This window comes from Atractosteus spatula, chromosome 24, assembly GCF_055471065.1.
Source record: "Atractosteus spatula isolate fAtrSpa1 chromosome 24, fAtrSpa1.hap1, whole genome shotgun sequence".
In the NCBI taxonomy this organism is placed as follows: domain Eukaryota; kingdom Metazoa; phylum Chordata; class Actinopteri; order Semionotiformes; family Lepisosteidae; genus Atractosteus; species Atractosteus spatula.
This window is the reverse complement of record NC_142729.1, coordinates 1,818,899-1,836,322: the sequence shown is the minus strand read 5'-3', so window position 1 is coordinate 1,836,322 and position 17,424 is coordinate 1,818,899.

Below are 17,424 nucleotides of genomic sequence, written 5' to 3'. Positions count from 1 at the left end.
CGCAGTGTAACTGCCTTGCTCAGAAGAGCACACTGAGTCAGCCCTTAACCACAGAGTGCTGAAATTGTCAAAACGTGTTTTTCAGCAGAAATAAACACGTTTTGGCAACTTTGGTCACCCCCATGTAAGTTATAGGGCAGGAACAGCACAGTTTTCAAAACGTGTTTTTCAGACCGAAATAAACGCGTTTTCTCAGCCCTTAGAATCGCAGTGTAACTGCCTTGCTCAGAAGAGCACACTGAGTCAGCCCTTAACCCCAGAGTGCTGAAATTGTCAAAACGTGTTTTTCAGCAGAAATAAACACGTTTTGGCAACCTTGGTCAACCCCATGTAAGTTATAGGGCAGGAACAGCACAATTTTCAAAACGTGTTTTTCAGCTCGAAATAAACGCGTTTTCTCAGCCCTTAGAATCGCAGTGTAACTGCTTGGTTGAAAAGTGCCCACTGAGTCAGCCCTTAACCCCAGAGTGCTGTAATTGTCAAAACGTGTTTTTCAGCAGAAATAAACACGTTTTTGCAACTTTGGTCACCCCCATGTAAGTTATAGGGCAGGAACAGCACAGTTTTCAAAACGTGTTTTTCAGCCCGAAATAAACGCGTTTTCTCAGCCCTTAATATCGCAGTGTAACTGCCTTGCTCAGAAGAGCACACTGAGTCAGCCCTTAACCCCAGAGTGCTGAAATTGTCAAAACGTGTTTTTCAGCAGAAATAAACACGTTTTGGCAACTTTGGTCACCCCCATGTAAGTTATAGGGCAGGAACAGCACAGTTTTGAAAACGTGTTATCCAGCCCGAAATAAACGCGTTTTCTCAGCCCTTAGAATCGCAGTGTAACTGCTTGGTTGAAAAGTGCCCACTGAGTCAGCCCTTAACCCCAGAGTGCTGAAATTGTCAAAACGTGTTTTTCAGCAGAATTAAACACGTTTTGGCAACTTTGGTCACCCCCATGTAAGTTATAGGGCAGGAACAGCACAGTTTTCAAAACGTGTTTTTCAGCCCGAAATAAACGCGTTTTCTCAGCCCTTAGAATCGCAGTGTAACTGCCTTGCTCAGAAGAGCACACTGAGTCAGCCCTTAACCCCAGAGTGCTGAAATTGTCAAAACGTGTTTTTCAGCAGAAATAAACACGTTTTGGCAACTTTGGTCACCCCCATGTAAGTTATAGGGCAGGAACAGCACAGTTTTCAAAACGTGTTTTTCAGCCCGAAATAAACGCGTTTTCTCAGCCCTTAGAATCGCAGTGTAACTGCCTTGCTCAGAAGAGCACACTGAGTCAGCCCTTAACCCCAGAGTGCTGAAATTGTCAAAACGTGTTTTTCAGCAGAAATAAACACGTTTTGGCAACTTTGGTCACCCCCATGTAAGTTATAGGGCAGGAACAGCACAGTTTTCAAAACGTGTTTTTCAGCCCGAAATAAACGCGTTTTCTCAGCCCTTAGAATCGTAGTGTAACTGCTTGGTTGAAAAGTGCCCACTGAGTCAGCCCTTAACCCCAGAGTGCTGAAATTGTCAAAACGTGTTTTTCAGCAGAAATAAACACGTTTTGGCAACTTTGGTCACCCCCATGTAAGTTATAGGGCAGGAACAGCACAGTTTTCAAAACGTGTTTTTCAGCAGGAAATAAACGCGTTTTCTCAGCCCTTAGAATCGCAGTGTAACTGCCTTGCTCAGAAGAGCACACTGAGTCAGCCCTTAACCCCAGAGTGCTGAAATTGTCAAAACGTGTTTTTCAGCAGAAATAAACACGTTTTGGCAACTTTGGTCACCCCCATGTAAGTTATAGGGCAGGAACAGCACAGTTTTCAAAACGTGTTTTTCAGCCCGAAATAAACGCGTTTTCTCAGCCCTTAGAATCGCAGTGTAACTGCCTTGCTCAGAAGAGCACACTGAGTCAGCCCTTAACCCCAGAGTGCTGAAATTGTCAAAACGTGTTTTTCAGCAGAAATAAACACGTTTTGGCAACTTTGGTCAACCCCATGTAAGTTATAGGGCAGGAACAGCACAGTTTTCAAAACGTGTTTTTCAGCCCGAAATAAACGCGTTTTCTCAGCCCTTAGAATCGCAGTGTAACTGCTTGGTTGAAAAGTGCCCACTGAGTCAGCCCTTAACCCCAGTGTGCTGAAATTGTCAAAACGTGTTTTTCAGCAGAAATAAACACGTTTTAGCAACTTTGGTCACCCTCATGTAATTTATAGGGCAGGAACAGCACAGTTTTCAAAACGTGTTTTTCAGCCCGAAATAAACGCGTTTTCTCAGCCCTTAGAATCGCAGTGTAACTGCCTTGCTCAGAAGAGCACACTGAGTCAGCCCTTAACCACAGAGTGCTGAAATTGTCAAAACGTGTTTTTCAGCAGAAATAAACACGTTTTGGCAACTTTGGTCACCCCCATGTAAGTTATAGGGCAGGAACAGCACAGTTTTCAAAACGTGTTTTTCAGACCGAAATAAACGCGTTTTCTCAGCCCTTAGAATCGCAGTGTAACTGCCTTGCTCAGAAGAGCACACTGAGTCAGCCCTTAACCCCAGAGTGCTGAAATTGTCAAAACGTGTTTTTCAGCAGAAATAAACACGTTTTGGCAACTTTGGTCACCCCCATGTAAGTTATAGGGCAGGAACAGCACAATTTTCAAAACGTGTTTTTCAGCCCGAAATAAACGCGTTTTCTCAGCCCTTAGAATCGCAGTGTAACTGCTTGGTTGAAAAGTGCCCACTGAGTCAGCCCTTAACCCCAGAGTGCTGAAATTGTCAAAACGTGTTTTTCAGCAGAATTAAACACGTTTTGGCAACTTTGGTCATCCCCATGTAAGTTATAGGGCAGGAACAGCACAGTTTTCAAAACGTGTTTTTCAGCCCGAAATAAACGCATTTTCTCAGCCCTTAGAATCGCAGTGTAACTGCTTGGTTGAAAAGTGCCCACTGAGTCAGCCCTTAACCCCAGAGTGCTGTAATTGTCAAAACGTGTTTTTCAGCAGAAATAAACACGTTTTTGCAACTTTGGTCACCCCCATGTAAGTTATAGGGCAGGAACAGCACAGTTTTCAAAACGTGTTTTTCAGCAGGAAATAAACGCGTTTTCTCAGCCCTTACTATCGCAGTGTAACTGCCTTGCTCAGAAGAGCACACTGAGTCAGCCCTTAACCCCAGAGTGCTGAAATTGTCAAAACGTGTTTTTCAGCAGAAATAAACACGTTTTGGCAACTTTGGTCACCCCCATGTAAGTTATAGGGCAGGAACAGCACAGTTTTCAAAACGTGTTTTTCAGCCCGAAATAAACGCGTTTTCTCAGCCCTTAGAATCGCAGTGTAACTGCTTGGTTGAAAAGTGCCCACTGAGTCAGCCCTTAACCCCAGTGTGCTGAAATTGTCAAAACGTGTTTTTCAGCAGAAATAAACACGTTTTAGCAACTTTGGTCTCCCTCATGTAATTTATAGGGCAGGAACAGCACAGTTTTCAAAAAGTGTTTTTCAGCCCGAAATAAACGCGTTTTCTCAGCCCTTAGAATCGCAGTGTAACTGCCTTGCTCAGAAGAGCACACTGAGTCAGCCCTTAACCACAGAGTGCTGAAATTGTCAAAACGTGTTTTTCAGCAGAAATAAACAGGTTTTGGCAACTTTGGTCACCCCCATGTAAGTTATAGGGCAGGAACAGCACAGTTTTCAAAACGTGTTTTTCAGCCCGAAATAAACGCGTTTTCTCAGCCCTTAGAATCGCAGTGTAACTGCTTGGTTGAAAAGTGCCCACTGAGTCAGCCCTTAACCCCAGAGTGCTGAAATTGTCAAAACGTGTTTTTCAGCAGAAATAAACACGTTTTGGCAACTTTGGTCACCCCCATGTAAGTTATAGGGCAGGAACAGCACAGTTTTCAAAACGTGTTTTTCAGCCCGAAATAAACGCGTTTTCTCAGCCCTTAGAATCGCAGTGTAACTGCCTTGCTCAGAAGAGCACACTGAGTCAGCCCTTAACCACAGAGTGCTGAAATTGTCAAAACGTGTTTTTCAGCAGAAATAAACACGTTTTGGCAACTTTGGTCACCCCCATGTAAGTTATAGGGCAGGAACAGCACAGTTTTCAAAACGTGTTTTTCAGACCGAAATAAACGCGTTTTCTCAGCCCTTAGAATCGCAGTGTAACTGCCTTGCTCAGAAGAGCACACTGAGTCAGCCCTTAACCCCAGAGTGCTGAAATTGTCAAAACGTGTTTTTCAGCAGAAATAAACACGTTTTGGCAACTTTGGTCAACCCCATGTAAGTTATAGGGCAGGAACAGCACAATTTTCAAAACGTGTTTTTCAGCCCGAAATAAACGCGTTTTCTCAGCCCTTAGAATCGCAGTGTAACTGCTTGGTTGAAAAGTGCCCACTGAGTCAGCCCTTAACCCCAGAGTGCTGAAATTGTCAAAACGTGTTTTTCAGCAGAAATAAACACGTTTTGGCAACTTTGGTCACCCCCATGTAAGTTATAGGGCAGGAACAGCACAGTTTTCAAAACGTGTTTTTCAGCCCGAAATAAACGCGTTTTCTCAGCCCTTAGAATCGCAGTGTAACTGCCTTGCTCAGAAGAGCACACTGAGTCAGCCCTTAACCCCAGTGTGCTGAAATTGTCAAAACGTGTTTTTCAGCAGAAATAAACACGTTTTGGCAACTTTGGTCTCCCCCATGTAAGTTATAGGGCAGGAACAGCACAGTTTTGAAAACGTGTTATTCACCCGAAATAAACGCGTTTTCTCAGCCCTTAGAATCGCAGTGTAACTGCTTGGTTGAAAAGTGCCCACTGAGTCAGCCCTTAACCCCAGAGTGCTGAAATTGTCAAAACGTGTTTTTCAGCAGAAATAAACACGTTTTGGCAATTTTGGTCACCCCCATGTAAGTTATAGGGCAGGAACAGCACAGTTTTCAAAACGTGTTTTTCAGCCCGAAATAAACGCGTTTTCTCAGCCCTTAGAATCGCAGTGTAACTGCCTTGCTCAGAAGAGCACACTGAGTCAGCCCTTAACCCCAGAGTGCTGAAATTGTCAAAACGTGTTTTTCAGCAGAATTAAACACGTTTTGGCAACTTTGGTCATCCCCATGTAATTTATAGGGCAGGAACAGCACAGTTTTCAAAACGTGTTTTTCAGCCCGAAATAAACGCGTTTTCTCAGCCCTTAGAATCGCAGTGTAACTGCCTTGCTCAGAAGAGCACACTGAGTCAGCCCTTAACCCCAGAGTGCTGAAATTGTCAAAACGTGTTTTTCAGCAGAAATAAACACGTTTTGGCAACTTTGGTCACCCCCATGTAAGTTATAGGGCAGGAACAGCACAGTTTTCAAAACGTGTTTTTCAGCCCGAAATAAACGCGTTTTCTCAGCCCTTAGAATCGCAGTGTAACTGCTTGGTTGAAAAGTGCCCACTGAGTCAGCCCTTAACCCCAGAGTGCTGTAATTGTCAAAACGTGTTTTTCAGCAGAAATAAACACGTTTTTGCAACTTTGGTCACCCCCATGTAAGTTATAGGGCAGGAACAGCACAGTTTTCAAAACGTGTTTTTCAGCCCGAAATAAACGCGTTTTCTCAGCCCTTACTATCGCAGTGTAACTGCCTTGCTCAGAAGAGCACACTGAGTCAGCCCTTAACCCCAGAGTGCTGAAATTGTCAAAACGTGTTTTTCAGCAGAATTAAACACGTTTTGGCAACTTTGGTCACCCCCATGTAAGTTATAGGGCAGGAACAGCACAGTTTTCAAAACGTGTTTTTCAGCCCGAAATAAACGCGTTTTCTCAGCCCTTAGAATCGCAGTGTAACTGCCTTGCTCAAAAGAGCACACTGAGTCAGCCCTTAACCCCAGAGTGCTGAAATTGTCAAAACGTGTTTTTCAGCAGAAATAAACACGTTTTGGCAACTTTGGTCACCCCCATGTAAGTTATAGGGCAGGAACAGCACAGTTTTCAAAACGTGTTTTTCAGCCCGAAATAAACGCGTTTTCTCAGCCCTTAGAATCGTAGTGTAACTGCTTGGTTGAAAAGTGCCCACTGAGTCAGCCCTTAACCCCAGAGTGCTGAAATTGTCAAAACGTGTTTTTCAGCAGAAATAAACACGTTTTGGCAACTTTGGTCACCCCCATGTAAGTTATAGGGCAGGAACAGCACAGTTTTCAAAACGTGTTTTTCAGCCCGAAATAAACGCGTTTTCTCAGCCCTTAGAATCGCAGTGTAACTGCCTTGCTCAGAAGAGCACACTGAGTCAGCCCTTAACCCCAGAGTGCTGAAATTGTCAAAACGTGTTTTTCAGCAGAAATAAACACGTTTTGGCAACTTTGGTCTCCCCCATGTAAGTTATAGGGCAGGAACAGCACAGTTTTCAAAACGTGTTTTTCAGCCCGAAATAAACGCGTTTTCTCAGCCCTTAGAATCACAGTGTAACTGCTTGGTTGAAAAGTGCCCACTGAGTCAGCCCTTAACCCCAGTGTGCTGAAATTGTCAAAACGTGTTTTTCAGCAGAAATAAACACGTTTTAGCAACTTTGGTCACCCTCATGTAATTTATAGGGCAGGAACAGCACAGTTTTCAAAACGTGTTTTTCAGCCCGAAATAAACGCGTTTTCTCAGCCCTTAGAATCGCAGTGTAACTGCCTTGCTCAGAAGAGCACACTGAGTCAGCCCTTAACCACAGAGTGCTGAAATTGTCAAAACGTGTTTTTCAGCAGAAATAAACACGTTTTGGCAACTTTGGTCACCCCCATGTAAGTTATAGGGCAGGAACAGCACAGTTTTCAAAACGTGTTTTTCAGACCGAAATAAACGCGTTTTCTCAGCCCTTAGAATCGCAGTGTAACTGCCTTGCTCAGAAGAGCACACTGAGTCAGCCCTTAACCCCAGAGTGCTGAAATTGTCAAAACGTGTTTTTCAGCAGAAATAAACACGTTTTGGCAACTTTGGTCAACCCCATGTAAGTTATAGGGCAGGAACAGCACAATTTTCAAAACGTGTTTTTCAGCCCGAAATAAACGCGTTTTCTCAGCCCTTAGAATCGCAGTGTAACTGCTTGGTTGAAAAGTGCCCACTGAGTCAGCCCTTAACCCCAGAGTGCTGAAATTGTCAAAACGTGTTTTTCAGCAGAAATAAACACGTTTTGGCAACTTTGGTCACCCCCATGTAAGTTATAGGGCAGGAACAGCACAGTTTTCAAAACGTGTTTTTCAGCAGGAAATAAACGCGTTTTCTCAGCCCTTAGAATCGCAGTGTAACTGCCTTGCTCAGAAGAGCACACTGAGTCAGCCCTTAACCCCAGAGTGCTGGAATTGTCAAAACGTGTTTTTCAGCAGAATTAAACACGTTTTGGCAACTTTGGTCATCCCCATGTAAGTTATAGGGCAGGAACAGCACAGTTTTCAAAACGTGTTTTTCAGCCCGAAATAAACGCGTTTTCTCAGCCCTTAGAATCGCAGTGTAACTGCCTTGCTCAGAAGAGCACACTGAGTCAGCCCTTAACCCCAGAGTGCTGAAATTGTCAAAACGTGTTTTTCAGCAGAATTAAACACGTTTTGGCAACTTTGGTCATCCCCATGTAAGTTATAGGGCAGGAACAGCACAGTTTTCAAAACGTGTTTTTCAGCCCGAAATAAACGCATTTTCTCAGCCCTTAGAATCGCAGTGTAACTGCTTGGTTGAAAAGTGCCCACTGAGTCAGCCCTTAACCCCAGAGTGCTGAAATTGTCAAAACGTGTTTTTCAGCAGAAATAAACACGTTTTGGCAACTTTGGTCACCCCCATGTAAGTTATAGGGCAGGAACAGCACAGTTTTCAAAACGTGTTTTTCAGCCCGAAATAAACGCGTTTTCTCAGCCCTGAGAATCGCAGTGTAACTGCCTTGCTCAGAAGAGCACACTGAGTCAGCCCTTAACCCCAGAGTGCTGAAATTGTCAAAACGTGTTTTTCAGCAGAAATAAACACGTTTTGGCAACTTTGGTCACCCCCATGTAAGTTATAGGGCAGGAACAGCACAGTTTTGAAAACGTGTTATTCACCCGAAATAAACGCGTTTTCTCAGCCCTTAGAATCGCAGTGTAACTGCTTGGTTGAAAAGTGCCCACTGAGTCAGCCCTTAACCCCAGAGTGCTGAAATTGTCAAAACGTGTTTTTCAGCAGAAATAAACACGTTTTGGCAACTTTGGTCACCCCCATGTAAGTTATAGGGCAGGAACAGCACAGTTTTCAAAACGTGTTTTTCAGCCCGAAATAAACGCGTTTTCTCAGCCCTTAGAATCGCAGTGTAACTGCCTTGCTCAGAAGAGCACACTGAGTCAGCCCTTAACCCCAGAGTGCTGAAATTGTCAAAACGTGTTTTTCAGCAGAAATAAACACGTTTTGGCAACTTTGGTCACCCCCATGTAAGTTATAGGGCAGGAACAGCACAGTTTTCAAAACGTGTTTTTCAGCCCGAAATAAACGCGTTTTCTCAGCCCTTAGAATCGCAGTGTAACTGCTTGGTTGAAAAGTGCCCACTGAGTCAGCCCTTAACCCCAGTGTGCTGAAATTGTCAAAACGTGTTTTTCAGCAGAAATAAACACGTTTTTGCAACTTTGGTCACCCCCATGTAAGTTATAGGGCAGGAACAGCACAGTTTTCAAAAAGTGTTTTTCAGCCCGAAATAAACGCGTTTTCTCAGCCCTTAGAATCGCAGTGTAACTGCCTTGCTCAGAAGAGCACACTGAGTCAGCCCTTAACCCCAGAGTGCTGAAATTGTCAAAACGTGTTTTTCAGCAGAAATAAACACGTTTTGGCAACTTTGGTCACCCCCATGTAAGTTATAGGGCAGGAACAGCACAGTTTTCAAAACGTGTTTTTCAGCCCGAAATAAACGCGTTTTCTCAGCCCTTAGAATCGCAGTGTAACTGCCTTGCTCAGAAGAGCACACTGAGTCAGCCCTTAACCCCAGAGTGCTGAAATTGTCAAAACGTGTTTTTCAGCAGAATTAAACACGTTTTGGCAACTTTGGTCACCCCCATGTAAGTTATAGGGCAGGAACAGCACAGTTTTCAAAACGTGTTTTTCAGCCCGAAATAAACGCGTTTTCTCAGCCCTTAGAATCGCAGTGTAACTGCCTTGCTCAGAAGAGCACACTGAGTCAGCCCTTAACCCCAGAGTGCTGAAATTGTCAAAACGTGTTTTTCAGCAGAAATAAACACGTTTTGGCAACTTTGGTCACCCCCATGTAAGTTATAGGGCAGGAACAGCACAGTTTTCAAAACGTGTTTTTCAGCAGGAAATAAACGCGTTTTCTCAGCCCTTAGAATCGCAGTGTAACTGCCTTGCTCAGAAGAGCACACTGAGTCAGCCCTTAACCCCAGAGTGCTGGAATTGTCAAAACGTGTTTTTCAGCAGAATTAAACACGTTTTGGCAACTTTGGTCATCCCCATGTAAGTTATAGGGCAGGAACAGCACAGTTTTCAAAACGTGTTTTTCAGCCCGAAATAAACGCGTTTTCTCAGCCCTTAGAATCGCAGTGTAACTGCCTTGCTCAGAAGAGCACACTGAGTCAGCCCTTAACCCCAGAGTGCTGAAATTGTCAAAACGTGTTTTTCAGCAGAATTAAACACGTTTTGGCAACTTTGGTCATCCCCATGTAAGTTATAGGGCAGGAACAGCACAGTTTTCAAAACGTGTTTTTCAGCCCGAAATAAACGCATTTTCTCAGCCCTTAGAATCGCAGTGTAACTGCTTGGTTGAAAAGTGCCCACTGAGTCAGCCCTTAACCCCAGAGTGCTGAAATTGTCAAAACGTGTTTTTCAGCAGAAATAAACACGTTTTGGCAACTTTGGTCATCCCCATGTAAGTTATAGGGCAGGAACAGCACAGTTTTCAAAACGTGTTTTTCAGCCCGAAATAAACGCATTTTCTCAGCCCTTAGAATCGCAGTGTAACTGCTTGGTTGAAAAGTGCCCACTGAGTCAGCCCTTAACCCCAGAGTGCTGAAATTGTCAAAACGTGTTTTTCAGCAGAAATAAACACGTTTTGGCAACTTTGGTCACCCCCATGTAAGTTATAGGGCAGGAACAGCACAGTTTTCAAAACGTGTTTTTCAGCAGGAAATAAACGCGTTTTCTCAGCCCTTAGAATCGCAGTGTAACTGCCTTGCTCAGAAGAGCACACTGAGTCAGCCCTTAACCCCAGAGTGCTGGAATTGTCAAAACGTGTTTTTCAGCAGAATTAAACACGTTTTGGCAACTTTGGTCATCCCCATGTAAGTTATAGGGCAGGAACAGCACAGTTTTCAAAACGTGTTTTTCAGCCCGAAATAAACGCGTTTTCTCAGCCCTTAGAATCGCAGTGTAACTGCCTTGCTCAGAAGAGCACACTGAGTCAGCCCTTAACCCCAGAGTGCTGAAATTGTCAAAACGTGTTTTTCAGCAGAATTAAACACGTTTTGGCAACTTTGGTCATCCCCATGTAAGTTATAGGGCAGGAACAGCACAGTTTTCAAAACGTGTTTTTCAGCCCGAAATAAACGCATTTTCTCAGCCCTTAGAATCGCAGTGTAACTGCTTGGTTGAAAAGTGCCCACTGAGTCAGCCCTTAACCCCAGAGTGCTGAAATTGTCAAAACGTGTTTTTCAGCAGAAATAAACACGTTTTGGCAACTTTGGTCACCCCCATGTAAGTTATAGGGCAGGAACAGCACAGTTTTCAAAACGTGTTTTTCAGCCCGAAATAAACGCGTTTTCTCAGCCCTGAGAATCGCAGTGTAACTGCCTTGCTCAGAAGAGCACACTGAGTCAGCCCTTAACCCCAGAGTGCTGAAATTGTCAAAACGTGTTTTTCAGCAGAAATAAACACGTTTTGGCAACTTTGGTCACCCCCATGTAAGTTATAGGGCAGGAACAGCACAGTTTTGAAAACGTGTTATTCACCCGAAATAAACGCGTTTTCTCAGCCCTTAGAATCGCAGTGTAACTGCTTGGTTGAAAAGTGCCCACTGAGTCAGCCCTTAACCCCAGAGTGCTGAAATTGTCAAAACGTGTTTTTCAGCAGAAATAAACACGTTTTGGCAACTTTGGTCACCCCCATGTAAGTTATAGGGCAGGAACAGCACAGTTTTCAAAACGTGTTTTTCAGCCCGAAATAAACGCGTTTTCTCAGCCCTTAGAATCGCAGTGTAACTGCCTTGCTCAGAAGAGCACACTGAGTCAGCCCTTAACCCCAGAGTGCTGAAATTGTCAAAACGTGTTTTTCAGCAGAAATAAACACGTTTTGGCAACTTTGGTCACCCCCATGTAAGTTATAGGGCAGGAACAGCACAGTTTTCAAAACGTGTTTTTCAGCCCGAAATAAACGCGTTTTCTCAGCCCTTAGAATCGCAGTGTAACTGCTTGGTTGAAAAGTGCCCACTGAGTCAGCCCTTAACCCCAGTGTGCTGAAATTGTCAAAACGTGTTTTTCAGCAGAAATAAACACGTTTTTGCAACTTTGGTCACCCCCATGTAAGTTATAGGGCAGGAACAGCACAGTTTTCAAAAAGTGTTTTTCAGCCCGAAATAAACGCGTTTTCTCAGCCCTTAGAATCGCAGTGTAACTGCCTTGCTCAGAAGAGCACACTGAGTCAGCCCTTAACCCCAGAGTGCTGAAATTGTCAAAACGTGTTTTTCAGCAGAAATAAACACGTTTTGGCAACTTTGGTCACCCCCATGTAAGTTATAGGGCAGGAACAGCACAGTTTTCAAAACGTGTTTTTCAGCCCGAAATAAACGCGTTTTCTCAGCCCTTAGAATCGCAGTGTAACTGCCTTGCTCAGAAGAGCACACTGAGTCAGCCCTTAACCCCAGAGTGCTGAAATTGTCAAAACGTGTTTTTCAGCAGAATTAAACACGTTTTGGCAACTTTGGTCACCCCCATGTAAGTTATAGGGCAGGAACAGCACAGTTTTCAAAACGTGTTTTTCAGCCCGAAATAAACGCGTTTTCTCAGCCCTTAGAATCGCAGTGTAACTGCCTTGCTCAGAAGAGCACACTGAGTCAGCCCTTAACCCCAGAGTGCTGAAATTGTCAAAACGTGTTTTTCAGCAGAAATAAACACGTTTTGGCAACTTTGGTCACCCCCATGTAAGTTATAGGGCAGGAACAGCACAGTTTTCAAAACGTGTTTTTCAGCAGGAAATAAACGCGTTTTCTCAGCCCTTAGAATCGCAGTGTAACTGCCTTGCTCAGAAGAGCACACTGAGTCAGCCCTTAACCCCAGAGTGCTGGAATTGTCAAAACGTGTTTTTCAGCAGAATTAAACACGTTTTGGCAACTTTGGTCATCCCCATGTAAGTTATAGGGCAGGAACAGCACAGTTTTCAAAACGTGTTTTTCAGCCCGAAATAAACGCGTTTTCTCAGCCCTTAGAATCGCAGTGTAACTGCCTTGCTCAGAAGAGCACACTGAGTCAGCCCTTAACCCCAGAGTGCTGAAATTGTCAAAACGTGTTTTTCAGCAGAATTAAACACGTTTTGGCAACTTTGGTCATCCCCATGTAAGTTATAGGGCAGGAACAGCACAGTTTTCAAAACGTGTTTTTCAGCCCGAAATAAACGCATTTTCTCAGCCCTTAGAATCGCAGTGTAACTGCTTGGTTGAAAAGTGCCCACTGAGTCAGCCCTTAACCCCAGAGTGCTGAAATTGTCAAAACGTGTTTTTCAGCAGAAATAAACACGTTTTGGCAACTTTGGTCATCCCCATGTAAGTTATAGGGCAGGAACAGCACAGTTTTCAAAACGTGTTTTTCAGCCCGAAATAAACGCATTTTCTCAGCCCTTAGAATCGCAGTGTAACTGCTTGGTTGAAAAGTGCCCACTGAGTCAGCCCTTAACCCCAGAGTGCTGAAATTGTCAAAACGTGTTTTTCAGCAGAAATAAACACGTTTTGGCAACTTTGGTCACCCCCATGTAAGTTATAGGGCAGGAACAGCACAGTTTTCAAAACGTGTTTTTCAGCCCGAAATAAACGCGTTTTCTCAGCCCTGAGAATCGCAGTGTAACTGCCTTGCTCAGAAGAGCACACTGAGTCAGCCCTTAACCCCAGAGTGCTGAAATTGTCAAAACGTGTTTTTCAGCAGAAATAAACACGTTTTGGCAACTTTGGTCACCCCCATGTAAGTTATAGGGCAGGAACAGCACAGTTTTCAAAACGTGTTTTTCAGTCCGAAATAAACGCGTTTTCTCAGCCCTTAGAATCGCAGTGTAACTGCTTGGTTGAAAAGTGCCCACTGAGTCAGCCCTTAACCCCAGAGTGCTGTAATTGTCAAAACGTGTTTTTCAGCAGAAATAAACACGTTTTTGCAACTTTGGTCACCCCCATGTAAGTTATAGGGCAGGAACAGCACAGTTTTCAAAACGTGTTTTTCAGCAGGAAATAAACGCGTTTTCTCAGCCCTTACTATCGCAGTGTAACTGCCTTGCTAAGAAGAGCACACTGAGTCAGCCCTTAACCCCAGAGTGCTGAAATTGTCAAAACGTGTTTTTCAGCAGAAATAAACACGTTTTGGCAACTTTGGTCACCCCCATGTAAGTTATAGGGCAGGAACAGCACAGTTTTCAAAACGTGTTTTTCAACCCGAAATAAACGCGTTTTCTCAGCCCTTAGAATCGCAGTGTAACTGCTTGGTTTAAAAGTGCCCACTGAGTCAGCCCTTAACCCCAGTGTGCTGAAATTGTCAAAACGTGTTTTTCAGCAGAAATAAACACGTTTTAGCAACTTTGGTCTCCCTCATGTAATTTATAGGGCAGGAACAGCACAGTTTTCAAAAAGTGTTTTTCAGCCCGAAATAAACGCGTTTTCTCAGCCCTTAGAATCGCAGTGTAACTGCCTTGCTCAGAAGAGCACACTGAGTCAGCCCTTAACCACAGAGTGCTGAAATTGTCAAAACGTGTTTTTCAGCAGAAATAAACAGGTTTTGGCAACTTTGGTCACCCCCATGTAAGTTATAGGGCAGGAACAGCACAGTTTTCAAAACGTGTTTTTCAGCCCGAAATAAACGCGTTTTCTCAGCCCTTAGAATCGCAGTGTAACTGCCTTGCTCAGAAGAGCACACTGAGTCAGCCCTTAACCCCAGAGTGCTGAAATTGTCAAAACGTGTTTTTCAGCAGAAATAAACACGTTTTGGCAACTTTGGTCACCCCCATGTAAGTTATAGGGCAGGAACAGCACAGTTTTCAAAACTTGTTTTTCAGCCCGAAATAAACGCGTTTTCTCAGCCCTTAGAATCGCAGTGTAACTGCCTTGCTCAGAAGAGCACACTGAGTCAGCCCTTAACCCCAGAGTGCTGAAATTGTCAAAACGTGTTTTTCAGCAGAATTAAACACGTTTTGGCAACTTTGGTCACCCCCATGTAAGTTATAGGGCAGGAAAAGCACAGTTTTCAAAACGTGTTTTTCAGCCCGAAATAAACGCGTTTTCTCAGCCCTTAGAATCGCCGTGTAACTGCCTTGCTCAGAAGAGCACACTGAGTCAGCCCTTAACCCCAGAGTGCTGAAATTGTCAAAACGTGTTTTTCAGCAGAAATAAACACGTTTTGGCAACTTTGGTCACCCCCATGTAAGTTATAGGGCAGGAACAGCACAGTTTTCAAAACGTGTTTTTCAGCCCGAAATAAACGCGTTTTCTCAGCCCTTAGAATCGTAGTGTAACTGCTTGGTTGAAAAGTGCCCACTGAGTCAGCCCTTAACCCCAGAGTGCTGAAATTGTCAAAACGTGTTTTTCAGCAGAAATAAACACGTTTTTGCAACTTTGCTCACCCCCATGTAAGTTATAGGGCAGGAACAGCACAGTTTTCAAAACGTGTTTTTCAGCAGGAAATAAACGCGTTTTCTCAGCCCTTAGAATCGCAGTGTAACTGCCTTGCTCAGAAGAGCACACTGAGTCAGCCCTTAACCCCAGAGTGCTGAAATTGTCAAAACGTGTTTTTCAGCAGAAATAAACACGTTTTGGCAACTTTGGTCACCCCCATGTAAGTTATAGGGCAGGAACAGCACAGTTTTGAAAACGTGTTATTCACCCGAAATAAACGCGTTTTCTCAGCCCTTAGAATCGCAGTGTAACTGCTTGGTTGAAAAGTGCCCACTGAGTCAGCCCTTAACCCCAGAGTGCTGAAATTGTCAAAACGTGTTTTTCAGCAGAAATAAACACGTTTTGGCAACTTTGGTCACCCCCATGTAAGTTATAGGGCAGGAACAGCACAGTTTTCAAAACGTGTTTTTCAGCCCGAAATAAACGCGTTTTCTCAGCCCTTAGAATCGCAGTGTAACTGCCTTGCTCAGAAGAGCACACTGAGTCAGCCCTTAACCCCAGAGTGCTGAAATTGTCAAAACGTGTTTTTCAGCAGAAATAAACACGTTTTGGCAACTTTGGTCACCCCCATGTAAGTTATAGGGCAGGAACAGCACAGTTTTCAAAACGTGTTTTTCAGCCCGAAATAAACGCGTTTTCTCAGCCCTTAGAATCGCAGTGTAACTGCCTTGCTCAGAAGAGCACACTGAGTCAGCCCTTAACCCCAGAGTGCTGAAATTATCAAAACGTGTTTTTCAGCAGAAATAAACACGTTTTGGCAACTTTGGTCAACCCCATGTAAGTTATAGGGCAGGAACAGCACAGTTTTCAAAACGTGTTTTTCAGCCCGAAATAAACGCGTTTTCTCAGCCCTTAGAATCGCAGTGTAACTGCTTGGTTGAAAAGTGCCCACTGAGTCAGCCCTTAACCCCAGTGTGCTGAAATTGTCAAAACGTGTTTTTCAGCAGAAATAAACACGTTTTTGCAACTTTGGTCACCCCCATGTAAGTTATAGGGCAGGAACAGCACAGTTTTCAAAAAGTGTTTTTCAGCCCGAAATAAACGCGTTTTCTCAGCCCTTAGAATCGCAGTGTAACTGCCTTGCTCAGAAGAGCACACTGAGTCAGCCCTTAACCCCAGAGTGCTGAAATTGTCAAAACGTGTTTTTCAGCAGAAATAAACACGTTTTGGCAACTTTGGTCACCCCCATGTAAGTTATAGGGCAGGAACAGCACAGTTTTCAAAACGTGTTTTTCAGCCCGAAATAAACGCGTTTTCTCAGCCCTTAGAATCGCAGTGTAACTGCCTTGCTCAGAAGAGCACACTGAGTCAGCCCTTAACCCCAGAGTGCTGAAATTGTCAAAACGTGTTTTTCAGCAGAATTAAACACGTTTTGGCAACTTTGGTCACCCCCATGTAAGTTATAGGGCAGGAACAGCACAGTTTTCAAAACGTGTTTTTCAGCCCGAAATAAACGCGTTTTCTCAGCCCTTAGAATCGCAGTGTAACTGCCTTGCTCAGAAGAGCACACTGAGTCAGCCCTTAACCCCAGAGTGCTGAAATTGTCAAAACGTGTTTTTCAGCAGAAATAAACACGTTTTGGCAACTTTGGTCACCCCCATGTAAGTTATAGGGCAGGAACAGCACAGTTTTCAAAACGTGTTTTTCAGCAGGAAATAAACGCGTTTTCTCAGCCCTTAGAATCGCAGTGTAACTGCCTTGCTCAGAAGAGCACACTGAGTCAGCCCTTAACCCCAGAGTGCTGGAATTGTCAAAACGTGTTTTTCAGCAGAATTAAACACGTTTTGGCAACTTTGGTCATCCCCATGTAAGTTATAGGGCAGGAACAGCACAGTTTTCAAAACGTGTTTTTCAGCCCGAAATAAACGCGTTTTCTCAGCCCTTAGAATCGCAGTGTAACTGCCTTGCTCAGAAGAGCACACTGAGTCAGCCCTTAACCCCAGAGTGCTGAAATTGTCAAAACGTGTTTTTCAGCAGAATTAAACACGTTTTGGCAACTTTGGTCATCCCCATGTAAGTTATAGGGCAGGAACAGCACAGTTTTCAAAACGTGTTTTTCAGCCCGAAATAAACGCATTTTCTCAGCCCTTAGAATCGCAGTGTAACTGCTTGGTTGAAAAGTGCCCACTGAGTCAGCCCTTAACCCCAGAGTGCTGAAATTGTCAAAACGTGTTTTTCAGCAGAAATAAACACGTTTTGGCAACTTTGGTCACCCCCATGTAAGTTATAGGGCAGGAACAGCACAGTTTTCAAAACGTGTTTTTCAGTCCGAAATAAACGCGTTTTCTCAGCCCTTAGAATCGCAGTGTAACTGCTTGGTTGAAAAGTGCCCACTGAGTCAGCCCTTAACCCCAGAGTGCTGTAGTTGTCAAAACGTGTTTTTCAGCAGAAATAAACACGTTTTTGCAACTTTGGTCACCCCCATGTAAGTTATAGGGCAGGAACAGCACAGTTTTCAAAACGTGTTTTTCAGCAGGAAATAAACGCGTTTTCTCAGCCCTTACTATCGCAGTGTAACTGCCTTGCTCAGAAGAGCACACTGAGTCAGCCCTTAACCCCAGAGTGCTGAAATTGTCAAAACGTGTTTTTCAGCAGAAATAAACACGTTTTGGCAACTTTGGTCACCCCCAT